General features: G+C 40.7%; 9 non-coding genes and 2 pseudogenes across 9 annotated transcripts; all 11 read left to right on the top strand.

The window, feature by feature from the left end:
• The first annotated feature begins 60 nt into the window (after window positions 1–60).
• Window positions 61–179, top strand: LOC112759606 (5S ribosomal RNA; annotated as a pseudogene).
• Window positions 180–365: 186 nt separating this feature from the next.
• Window positions 366–484, top strand: LOC112761699 (5S ribosomal RNA). Its single transcript, XR_003182081.1, has one exon. It is a non-coding gene; the product is annotated as a 5S ribosomal RNA (ribosomal RNA).
• Window positions 485–667: 183 nt separating this feature from the next.
• LOC112759238 (5S ribosomal RNA) lies at window positions 668–786 on the top strand. Its single transcript, XR_003180017.1, has one exon. It is a non-coding gene; the product is annotated as a 5S ribosomal RNA (ribosomal RNA).
• A 176-nt stretch (window positions 787–962) lies between these two features.
• Window positions 963–1,081, top strand: LOC112759567 (5S ribosomal RNA; annotated as a pseudogene).
• Window positions 1,082–1,262: 181 nt separating this feature from the next.
• LOC112761948 (5S ribosomal RNA) lies at window positions 1,263–1,381 on the top strand. The gene has a single exon (XR_003182315.1). It is a non-coding gene; the product is annotated as a 5S ribosomal RNA (ribosomal RNA).
• A 180-nt stretch (window positions 1,382–1,561) lies between these two features.
• On the top strand, window positions 1,562–1,680 carry LOC112759240 (5S ribosomal RNA). Its single transcript, XR_003180019.1, has one exon. It is a non-coding gene; the product is annotated as a 5S ribosomal RNA (ribosomal RNA).
• Window positions 1,681–1,867: 187 nt separating this feature from the next.
• On the top strand, window positions 1,868–1,986 carry LOC112762284 (5S ribosomal RNA). The gene has a single exon (XR_003182626.1). It is a non-coding gene; the product is annotated as a 5S ribosomal RNA (ribosomal RNA).
• Window positions 1,987–2,162: 176 nt separating this feature from the next.
• LOC112759474 (5S ribosomal RNA) lies at window positions 2,163–2,281 on the top strand. Its single transcript, XR_003180217.1, has one exon. It is a non-coding gene; the product is annotated as a 5S ribosomal RNA (ribosomal RNA).
• Window positions 2,282–9,226: 6,945 nt separating this feature from the next.
• LOC112761662 (5S ribosomal RNA) lies at window positions 9,227–9,345 on the top strand. Its single transcript, XR_003182047.1, has one exon. It is a non-coding gene; the product is annotated as a 5S ribosomal RNA (ribosomal RNA).
• Window positions 9,346–9,535: 190 nt separating this feature from the next.
• Window positions 9,536–9,654, top strand: LOC112762133 (5S ribosomal RNA). The gene has a single exon (XR_003182485.1). It is a non-coding gene; the product is annotated as a 5S ribosomal RNA (ribosomal RNA).
• A 178-nt stretch (window positions 9,655–9,832) lies between these two features.
• On the top strand, window positions 9,833–9,951 carry LOC112759214 (5S ribosomal RNA). Its single transcript, XR_003179993.1, has one exon. It is a non-coding gene; the product is annotated as a 5S ribosomal RNA (ribosomal RNA).
• The last annotated feature ends 761 nt before the right edge of the window (window positions 9,952–10,712 follow it).

Raw genomic sequence — 10,712 nt, forward strand, 5'->3', positions numbered from 1 at the left:
AACTCGACTTATCCTACGTCGCGATACATGCTTACGATAATTGTGTGCACATACTTTAATAGGTGCGATCATACCAGCACTAATGCACCAGATCCCACCAGAACTCCGTAGTTAAGCGTGTTTAGGCGAGATTGGTACTAGGATTGGTGAACTCCTGGGAAGTCCTCGTGTTGCACCTCTTTTTTTTTTTTTTATTGTCGTGCTTACCCTCATTCTTTAAACGACGCTATCTCGAATATTTTAGCTAAAGCGAGGCTTAATGACCTGACTTTCGGCAGGCTCCTATGGGGCCCGCAGGGCTTCGCAGCTCGAGTTACCCTATGTAGCGATACATGCTTATGACAATTGCATGCGCATACTTTAATAGGTGCGATCACACCAGCACTAATGCACCGGATCCCATTAGAACTCTGCAGTTATGCGTGCTTGGGCGAGAGTAGTACTACGATGGGTGACCTCCTGGGAAGTCCTCGTGTTGCACCTCTTTTTTTTTTTTACGTCGTGCTTACCCTCGTTCTTTAAATGACGCTATGTCGAATAGTTTAGCTAAAGCGAGCCTTAATGACTTGACTATTGGCAGGCTGCTACGGGGCCCGCAGGGCTTCGCAGCTCGACTTACCCTATGTAGCGATACATCCTTATGAAAATTGTATGCACATACTTTAATAGGTGCGATCATACCAGCACTAATGCACTGGATCCCACCAGAACTCCGTAGTTAAGCGTGCTTCAGCGAGAGTGGTACTAGGATGGGTGACCTCCTGGGAAGTCCTCGTGTTGCACCTCTTTTTTTTTTTTACGTCGTGCTTACCCTCGTTCTTTAAACGACGCTATCTCGAATAGTTTAGCTAAAGCCAGCCTTAATGACCTGACTTTCGGCAGGCTTCTACGGGGCCCGCAGGACTTCGCAGCTCGACTTACCCTACGTAGCGATACGTGCTTATGTGTGCACATACTTTAATAAGTGTGATCATAGCAGCACTAATGCACCGGATCCCACCAGAACTCCGTAGTTAAGCGTGCTTGGGCTAGATTTGTACTAGGATGGGTGACCTCCTGGAAAGTCCTCGTGTTGTACCTTTTTTTTTTTTACGTCGTGCTTACCCTCGTTCTTTAAACGACGCTATCTCGAATAGTTTAGCTATAGTGAGCCTTAATGAACTGATTTTCGGCAAGCTCCCGTGGGCCCTGCAGGGCTTCGCAGCTCGACTTATCCTACGTTGCGATACATGCTTATGATAATTTTGTGCACATACTTTAATAGGTGCGATCATACCAGCACTAATGCACCAGATCCCACCTGAACTCCGTAGTTAAGCGTGCTTGGGCGAGAGTGGTATTAGGATGGGTGACCTCCTGGGAAGTCCTCGTGTTGCACCTCTTTTTTTTTATGTCTTGCTTACCCTCGTTCTTTAAACAACGCTATCTCGAATATTTTAGCTAAAGCGAGGCTTAATGACCTGACTTCCGGCAGGCTCCTACGGGTCCCGCAGGGCTTCGCAGCTCGACTTACCCTATGTAGCGATACATGCTTATGACAATTGCATGCGCATACTTTAATAGGTGCGATCATACCAGCACTAATGCACCGGATCCCATTAGAACTCTGCAGTTATGCGTTCTTTGGCGAGAGTAGTACTTCGATGGGTGACCTCCTGGGAAGTCCTCGTGTTGCACCTCTTTTTTTTTTTTTTTTATGTCGTGCTTACCCTCGTTCTTTAAATGACGCTATCTCGAATTGTTTAGCTAAAGAGAGCCTTAATGACCTGACTTTCGGCAGGCTCCTACGGGGCCCGCAGGGCTTCGCAGCTTGACTTACCCTATGTAGCGGTATATGCTTATGATAATTGTGTGCGCATACTTTAATAGGTGCGATCATACCAGCACTAATGCACCGGATCCCACCAGAACTCCGTAGTTAAGCTTGCTTCGGCGAGAGTGGTACTAGGATGGGTGACCTCCTGGGAAGTCCTCGTGTTGCACTTCTTTTTTTTTACGTCGTGCTTACCCTCGTTCTTTAAACGAAGCTATCTCGAATAGTTTAGCTAAACCGAGCCTTAATGACCTTTCGGCAGGCTCCTACGGAGCCCGCAGGGCTTCGCAGCCCGACTTACCCTATGTAGCGATACATGCTTATGATAATTGTGTGCACATACTTTAATAGGTGTGATCATACCAGCACTAATGCACCGGATCCCACCAGAACTCCGTAGTTAAGCGTGCTTGGACTAGATTTTTACTAGGATGGGTGACCTCCTGGGAAGTCCTCGTGTTGTATCTATTTTTTTTTACGTTGTGCTTACCCTCGTTCTTTAAACGATGTAACGGCCAAGCGCCGAAGAAACGGCGCTTTTTCTGGATCAAACGGAATTTTTACAGAATTTTTAGAAATTTCTATGCATATGAGCACCTCCACTGCACAGGTGCTGCGTCATCAAGCTGCTGAGTCAGCATCTTGATTGCACAGGACACCTCTCCTGATCTAAGTAGGCACGTCGCAAAGAGTTGCGTTTTTGAGCCACTTTGGGCCCGAATTTCAAAATTCTAATTTCCGTGGTTAGTCTCTATGTGACGAGCCGGTCAGGAATTTCGAGAAAAAAATTATATTAATATAATATTCATATATTATTATTTTATTCAAAATATTATATTATTATCTTCTCTACTGTGATTAATGTTGATCTATGTTTAGTAATATAATAACTGAGCTTGAAATCGACCGGTAACGGATAATACCAGCATTCTTAGATGAACTTAGCACTGCTAATGCTTCATCATATATCTTTTATTCTTATGATTATCCAGTTACTAGTGTCATTTACTCTAAGTAACTTAATGTTTATCCATTAGTAGTGTAATTACTTAAGTTCTAATACATCTAGCTTTAGTAATTATCCTTTCCTGAGATATTTTGACAAGTAACTTTTGGATAATCATCATCCAAAAGCCACGACCTTCCTTGGACAGCTTGGCTATCATTTTTGTTCTTGGAAAAGCTTAGAACACCATGAAAGAAAACCATGAAGTTTCCATGAACACCTGAGCTACTTTCTCCGTTCTTTTTCAAACCGAAACCCCTATCAAAAATCTAATCTTACCAAAGTGTTCACCTCTTCCTCCTCTTCATTTCTATGTCACTTTTCATGGAGTAAATCAAGGTATGAAGGCTGCTCCTCCTCCTTGAAGATTCGGCCATGGTGGTTCCTTAAGTTAATGATGTTTTCTTCATGTTCTTTCTTAGGATCTCTTATTCAATCACCAAAAGCTCCAAGAAAACGTGATTTCTAGTTACCTTAAGGTGAGGAAAACCTTCTTTTCATCATCATGAAGCTTCAGCCTTCATGGTTCATAAGATTCTAAAGTTGTTTTTGATGTTAAAATAGGCGTAAAAGTGCTTCTGGAAGCTTGTTTTTGGTGCGATCTCGGACAGCAGCAAAGGAGGTAAGGTTTGGTAACTTAGTCAATGATTGGCTGTGTTCTTGAAGTGTTAAACCAGATCTTGTTGCTTGAGATTTGATTTTGGGTGTTTGTGTGATGGTTTGATCATGGAAACTTGTTTAATGCTTGAAAATCATGTTTATGATGGTTTTGAAGTGGCTGTTGGTGCTGCTGGAAAACGTGACATTCTAGCCATGAAAATCATGATTTTTGATGCTTATTTGATGTGTATTTGATGGCTGAAAAGTTTCTCTTTGGTTTGATAAAAATCGGGTTCAAATCGGTTTCCGAAAAGATTGAAAAACTAGCTGAAAATCAAGCAGAAATCTGATGAACTTTTAAAAAAAAATGTTTTTGGTTTTTGGAAGAATATGAAAACGTGTATTCAAGGAGTTTTGGGGTCAAAATGCAATTATTAAAAAGTTTGGGGTTGAAAATTAATTAATCAAAAGTTGAGGGGCTAAAGTGCAAATATTAAAAGTTATAGGGGTCAAAGTACAATTTCCAAGAAGTCCGGGGGTCAAAATGCAATTTTTGAAAGTTAAATAAAATATTATTATTTTAATAATAAAATATTAATATATTATTTTATTAATAATATTATTTTAAAAATAATATTATTTTATTAATAATAATAAAATATTGATAAAAAGACAGTTTTCCCTGAAAGCCTCAGGAAGGCAGATTTGAGTCTAGAATTCTCTAATTTCCTTTACTAAACACCTAAGAAGAGGTATAAGAGAAGATATAGAGGTATATGAGGTAAAGAAACAAGATTTTGAAACCTGTGTTTAAGTTAAAAAGAAAAGGAGTTAAAAGTGATATAGCTGTGTACCTGACCTTACAGAGTAAACAGAGAATTGTAAAATGAGCTTTCTGTGATGTTGTAATGCTTAATTTATGATGATTGCTAAATGATGGAAAGTATGGTTATATGTGAATTATGAGCCTTCAGGCAATGCTTGTGAATGTTGTGTGGGGACGCCCGTATTGTGATGTTGCTTCCCAGACAGGCTGCGGTAGAGGCCTGACTTGCATAACTGCGGTATATTGAGACCTGAGCAAATACCAGCCCTGCAAGTCGAGAGCACTTGGTAGAGGGTATGCGGTACTTAATCTGGGATTAAGTTCTGGGAAGGCCTTATCTGACTTGGAGGGTCGGATTGCGTCGAGTGCGGGTCGAAACCGACAAATGAGCTCATTACCTGCAGTAGGGACAGACATGCATCATACTTGTTTGTGCATTATTTATTGCTTATCTTCTTGTGTTCTTGTTCTATTCCTTGTTTGTTTGAGCATAACTGTGTGATTGCATATTAATGTGTGAATGTGCATTTACTTCCTATTTTCTCTCTTGTTCATGTGTTAGTTTATGTTGCTGTTATGTACATATTACTCTATATTTATTTATACTTCTATGACCACGGACAGTATAAACGAACTTAACTGTAAACCCCGACCTTACTAAGAACTCCCCAGTTTTTACCCCTTACACCTCTACAGATGGACACGGGAGTCCTATTCTATGATATTGATCCACCGTACATCCACGAGGACCCGGTGCGTGGCGAGTATTACATCTACTGTGCGGTACCTCGTATCCGTAATTATGTAGTTCGTGGTAGATCTTTCCAGTACCCTATTAGGACAGCATACTTTAATCCTGATGCACCCTATGACTTTCCTTTATCTTGGTTACACCCCGGCGGACCTGGGATACCTCATCCTGAGGAGCAGATGCCACCTCCACCTGACTATCCTCCTCCACCTGAACTTCCTCTACCTGATGAGCCTATACCTGCCCAGCATATCCATGAGGCACCTCCTGCACCCTTTGTCCTTGATGAGTGGGGTGTTCCTGTGTTACCACCTGAGCTTGATCCTTTACCTGAGCCGATCGAGCCTCCTGTCTTTGATGAGCAGCAGGGACATGAGTATGATCAGATCATGGAGGTGCCACCTCCTTCTCCCGACTGTATTTTGTTTAGTATCTATCCTTTTTATGGTTCCTGTGGCCAGCAGTGGTTCCTCTGCTATCACTCCGGAAGAAGAAGAGGACGAGGAAGAAGAAGATCTAGAGGAAGATCCTAACTTCATAGTTATCTCCTCTGACAGTGATGACGATGAGCCAGATAAGGTGCCAGTAGGCGAGCATCACCATTCGCCCGGTGATTTTCTGTGAGGTACTCTAGACCAGGATTGAGGAGACTTTTTGAGACGCCTAGTCTAACTTCAGTACATTAGAGTGTCTCCCTCACTTTTGTTAGCATGATTAGAGGGAATAGGCATATATCAGAGTTAGGCTAGCCTGGGTGCCAGCTTAGGGGCTTTTGGTCAGGCCAGGCCCTGGGGCGTCTTATGTACATATATGTATATACTATATGAGTCACTGACTTAGGGGTGCTGTACCATAGCTCTATGCTTATATAACTGAACCACTTCTGTAACATGATGTATATTATAGTGTGTTGTTCCATATTCTGTTATCTTTTGTCTTATGTATGTGAATGTTTAATTATCCCTTGATATATGGAAGGTATGCGACTTTAAATTATTCTTGTTAAAAAAAATTACTTGTAAAATTCGCGGGGTTTTAACAACGTACAGGCTTATATTTATTAATTAATAATACAAAAAGGAAAAACAAGTTGGTAACATTCGATTTCTAGTATGATCTAGACATGCTGGAAGTTGGGTCGTTACAATTTTGTATCAGAGCGGTTCTTCCTGTTAGAGCCTGGGGAATGGACTGAATCATGCTTTATTGCATGCTCTGTGGTGTGTCTCATGCTTATAGGGTATCTATGTGATATGTGTTGCATGAATGTCTTTGTGCTTTCATTCTGATAATGTTCACGCCCAACCTGAGGTATTAAGACTGATCACCTTGGTATTGATTGTTTGGTATGAACAGAATCAGGATGCCTCCACAGAGATGTAGCGATCGGGAAGGGTCTACTGTTAACAATCCGCCACGAAATGATGATAATCTGTTTGCTGCGATTCACGCTATGGCTGAGGCTGTGCGTGAAATGGCGACTGCTACTACCCGAGCAGTTAACCGTCTGGGGGAACGTAATGGAGAGCGTAACAATGACCGTAATGGTGAGAATGGTGGGAATGGTGATGGAGATAACATGAATCATGATAGGCCTATGACATTAGCTGCTTTCTTGAAAGTTAATCCACCGAAGTTCAAGGGTACGACTGTAGCAACTGAAGCTGATAATTGGTTCCGAGGCATAGAAAGGTCCTTGAGGGCACAGCATGACCCGGAAGAACAGTATGTAGAATTTGCTACTTATATGTTGGAAGGGGATGCTCAGGACTAGGGGCAGGGCATTCAACGTTTATTGCAGCAAGATGAGGGTAATATTTTGTGGGATGTTTTTAAAGAAGAGTTCTATAAGAAGTACTTTCCTAGAGCTACTCATGAGGCAAAGGAGATGGAGTTGATGCAGTTGAAACAGGGAAGTATGTCCGTTGCTGAGTATACAAGGAAGTTTGAAGATTTATATCATTTTTCCAAGGTTTGTCAAGGGAATCCAGCAGATTTTGAAGAGTGGAAATGTTTGAAATTCGAAGGGGGACTCCGTGATGATTTGTTGAACTCAGTGGTTCCATTGGAAATACAGATTTTTGCGGAGTTGGTTAATAAGAGTCAGCCATATATGTATCCTTACCCTTACCTTGGCCCCATTACAACCTTGAAAAGACCTCATGATGTTTGCATTAATATATTAAATGTTGTTGATTGGTTAAGAGAAGAACAAAAAAATTAGAAAGCATGATTAGAGAAGGATCGAGTGATTTCCCTATACACTAGAGAGATTAGAGTGTACATACATCATCAGTGAGGGTTCAATGCTTGAATTTCTATGTTCCCTGCTTTCATGAGCTGCCTTCTTGCATTTTTATCTGTTCTTACTGTATAGGAATTGAATTAGTGGAGTTTGAATTGTGATTGTCTTGAAGAGCCTATTTACTTTGATCAAGTAGACAAGAATCATATAGTTGCATTCATATATATAGGTTGCATTGCATTACATGAGTTCTACATGTTCCTACTCATTTATTTTATCTCCTTCAACTAAGCATGAGGACATGCTAATGTTTAAGTGTGGGGAGGTTGATAAACCACTATTTGTGCTTAATTGTATGGTTTTATCAATTCTTTACCCACTTATTCATATGATTGGCATGCATTTATTTTTCCTTCTTGAAATTATTACATGATTGAATACTTGCTTTCTAAAGACTTTTAATTATGTATTTTAATTCTCCTTTATCCCATTCGATGCCGTGATCTGTGTGTTAAGTGTTTCAGGCTTTATAGGGCATGAATGACTTGGAGATTGGAAAGGAAGCTTGCAAAAATGGAAGGAACACAAGAAATTGAGGAGATGACCAGCGAGAAGTGACGTGGACGCATGGCTCACGTGACCGCGCGACATAGAGGAAATCCCAGTGACGCGGACGCATGGCTCACGCGACCGCTCGGATTGGAACTGCACAAGTGACACGGAGGCGTGGACGACGCGCACGCATGGCAAGGCAAAACGCTGAATGACGCGTCTGCTTGAATGACGCGATCGCGTGACATGCGCGATCTACAGAATCTCCAGAATTCACTGGGGGCGATTTTGGGCCATTTTAACCCAATTTTCGGCCCAGAAGAGCAGACTAGAGCCAAGGAACATGCAAAAACGAAAACAACGATTCTTTACAGAGAATTCTCAGTTTTAGATCTAGTTTTTACTCCTCCTCTAGGTTTTCTCTCTACACATTCATAGTTCTTAGGATTTTATTTCTATTGCTTTTTACATTGGGATATTGAGAAGAGTTATTACCTCAGCAAGACTTCGTCAATCTAGTTTGTTTTCTTTACCTGTCTCTTACTATTCCATGTCCTTTATTTACTCAGAGTTACTCTTAGATTATTTTTAGGATTTATTAATACAAGAAATATTTTTATTTTTAATTGATCCCTTTGATTATTATTTATCATGTCTTTCTTTAATTTCCTTTCCTATGTTATGAATTCTACATTCACAATGAGCGAGTAGTTCCATAACTTGGATGGGAGTTGATTGAAAGGAAAACCTTGAGTTGGGATGCTTAAAAGAAAAATTGTAATGGGGTTTATTGTTGGATTGCTCTCTAGTCACTGACACCAACCCTTCCAAGTAAGCGGATTGGGACTTGTGAATAGAAATAGCTTTCTAACTTGCTTGACTTTCCCATACCTAGTAAGGGATAACTAAATAGAACAACCCTCAATTATCAATTAATCTTGAGAGCACTCCACAAGAATAGGGCTTCCAACTAATCTACTCCCAGCCAAGGCTTTTATTTAAAATTACATAATTTCTCTAATTTAATTTCCTGTTATTCAACTTATACCATTTTTTGAATACATCTGATTAATAAAATAGCACACTTTTCTGCAACTCGTTGGGAGACGACCTGGGACTCATACTCCTAGTATTTTAATTTAAATTTTGTGAAAACCTTCAAAATTGATAAGCGGATTTCTGGTTGGTTAAGAACTGTACTTGCAACGTATTCCTTATATTAATTTCTTAACTCACCAATTTCCGCCACGTCAAAGTCCTCGTGTTGCACCTCTTTTTTTTTATGTCGTGCTTACCCTCGTTCTTTAAACGACGCTTTCTCGAATATTTTAGCTAAAGCGAGGCTTAATGACTTGACTTCCGCAGGGCTTCGCAGCTCGACTTACCCTATGTAGCGATACATGCTTATGACAATTGCATGCGCATACTTTAATAGGTGCGATCATACCAGCACTAATGCACCGGATCCCATTAGAACTCTACAGTTAAGCATGCTTGGGCGAGAGTAGTACTACGATGGGTGACCTCTTGGGAAGTCCTCGTGTTGCACCTCTTTTTTTTTTTTTTTTTTACGTCGTGCTTTCCCTCGTTCTTTAAATGACACTATCTCGAATAGTTTAGCTAAAGCGAGCCTTAATGACTTGACTTTCGGCAGGCTCCTACGGGGCCCGCAGTGCTTCACAGCTCGACTTACCCTGTGTAGCGATACATGCTTTATGATAATTGTGAGCACATACTTTAATAGGTGTGATCATACCAGCACTAATGCACCGGATCCCACCAGAACTCCGTAGTTAAGCGTGCTTGGGCTAGAGTAGTACTAGGATGGGTGACCTCCTGGGAAGTTCTCGTGTTGTGCCTTTTTCTTTACGTCGTGCTTACCCTCGTTCTTTAAACGACGCTATCTCGAATAGTTTAGCTATAGTGAGCCTTAATGAACTGATTTTCGGCAAGCTCCCACGGGCCCTGCAGCGCTTCGCAGCTCGACTTACCCTACGTTGCGATACATGCTTATGATAACTGTGTGCACATACTTTAATTGGTGCGATCATACCAACACCAATGCACCGGATCCTACCAGAACTCCGTAGTTAAGCGTGCTTGGGCGAGAGTGGTACTAGGATGGGTGACCTCCTGGGAAGTCCTCGTGTTGCACCTCTTTTTTTTTTCGTCATGCTTACCCTCGTTCTTTAAACGACACTATCTCGAATAGTTTAGCAAAAGCTAGCCTTAATGACCTGACTTTCAGCAGGCATGATGGGAGCGGAAATTGGCGAGTTAAGAATGATTATAAATATGCGTTGCAAGTATAGTTCTCAACCAACCAGAAATCCGCTTATCAATTTAGAAGGGTGTCACAGAAATTAAAATCAAAATACTGGGAGTATGAATCCCAGGTCGTCTCCCAACGAGTTGCAAAAAAGTGTACTATTTTATTAATCAGATGTTTTCAAAAAGGTTTGAGTTGAATGGCAGAAAACTAAATTTGAGAATTTATATAATTTTAAATAAAAGCCTTGACTGGGAGTTGATTAGCTGGAAGCCCTATTCGTGTTGGAGTACTCTCAAGATTAATTGACAATTGAGGGTTATTGTGTTTAGTTGTCCCTTACTAAGTAAGGGTAAGTCAAACGAGTTGGAATGCTGTTCTATCCACATGTTCCAATCAACTCTTGAGAGGATTGGTGTTAGTGAATAGAGAGCAATCCAACAATAAACCCAATTACAATCTCTCTCTTGTGCATCCTAACTCAAGGGTTCCTTTCAATCAACTCCCCATCAAGTTAGGAAACTACTCGCTCATTGTAAATGTAAAATTCATAACATAAGAAAGGGAATTAAAGAAAGACATGATAAATAATGATCAAAAGATTAATTAAAAATAAAAGTAATTCTTATATTAATAAATGCTAAAATAAT

Source organism: Arachis hypogaea, chromosome 16, assembly GCF_003086295.3.
Source record: "Arachis hypogaea cultivar Tifrunner chromosome 16, arahy.Tifrunner.gnm2.J5K5, whole genome shotgun sequence".
Lineage (NCBI taxonomy): Eukaryota > Viridiplantae > Streptophyta > Magnoliopsida > Fabales > Fabaceae > Arachis > Arachis hypogaea.